Here is a 1,544-nt window from a genome sequence, read left to right as displayed (position 1 = left end):
GAGGCTGAGAAGTGTGATACCCCTGCAATTGACACACACCCAGGCGTGTCAGGCGTGCCAGGTGTCAACCAAGACAGCCCCTCCACACCCAGAGCTTTCAGCATTTTTGGACAGATCTCATCAAAATTAAAACTAAAACCTAAAAATAAACACCTACAATTAGTAAATGAGTGCGTCAAAACCTGGGCACTAACAGATGGCAATATGATGCAAATAAAGTGCATATAACAGAGTCAAAATTCAACATCCCAGTAAAATCCATTTCCTAACTTAAATCCATTTCCAGTATTCATATACTGATTTTGACATAGCTACAGCACAGTCAACCAATTAGTGGATGGAAACACACGTTTACATAGGCTGCAGCTTTATAGGATGGAAAGTTGGATAGAGAGGAAACGAATAGAAGGTGGTGGGCCAGATACGGAGGCTAATCCCTGCTCACAACCTCAGTCCCATGTATAATACTACATTTTGATGACAGACTTTAAGATTGAGAAAACATTGTGTATGCTACTTTAAACATTGTGTTGGCTGAGTCCTGCAGCGGCCCGGGTTCAAATCCGACCTGCGACCCTTTGCTGTGTGACATTTTTGACATACAAGGTTTTTCACCCGACAACATTTTGTTCCCCCCATCTATTCTGGCAGTACTTTATAATTGAACTCATCAAAGTGGCTGTTAAGCCACTTTAGTAACAGAAACGACCAAAAGACTAAACTCTGATGTACACATGCACAAACATTATTTATTTATTTTAATTTCAGAAAACTTATAAATCCACCACATTGTCTGTTCTTAATCTTTTCTGACAGTAGGCCTACTTTATCATTAACACATCAAAGTGGCTGAGACACGTCAGTACCAGAGAACTCTGATGGAACAAAACTGATTTCTTTGATAAGCAAGTCATTGGTGCACATGTATCCTCTCTCTTATATCTGATAAGGAAACTACATGAAGTTAAATGTTTTGTTTTGATGTTGGCCCACACAAACTCTGTGAAAAGTGAAACTGGAGCTATCTCCCCCTTGCTGAACAAGTTAGTCTGGCCGGGAAGTTCCGGCTCATTCCTCGCCTGCATATCAGAAGATAGCTTGCCAACCTTGCCAGTAAATTGTTGTTTTCAAATGAACCTTTTCATTTCCTGAAATGCAACAGTCTCATTTTCCCACGACAACAGCGACAATTTGTGTTAACCACTTCTGTGATTTCATTTTGATATTTCAGAAAACATAACAATCCACATTGTGTGTTCCTTACCAACTCTGAGAACTCTATCATGAACTCATCAAAGTAATTGTTATTTCTTTGATAACTAAATCATTAGTATATATTTATTTCTGCTATAATGTATATGCACAGGAACATTTGCAGGAACATATTTTTTACTGTGTGTGGCCCACATAAACTCTGATAACCAGTGAAACTGGAGCAATCTACCCGTTGCTAACCAGCTAGCCTAGCCGGATGGTTCCAGCACATTCCTCACCGGCATGTCAGAAGATAGCTCGCCAACTACAGTTGCTCACCAACTAGCACG

Source organism: Etheostoma spectabile, chromosome 8 (assembly GCF_008692095.1).
Source record: "Etheostoma spectabile isolate EspeVRDwgs_2016 chromosome 8, UIUC_Espe_1.0, whole genome shotgun sequence".
Classification (NCBI taxonomy): Eukaryota; Metazoa; Chordata; class Actinopteri; order Perciformes; family Percidae; genus Etheostoma; species Etheostoma spectabile.
Note: the sequence above shows the minus strand (reverse complement) of the source record.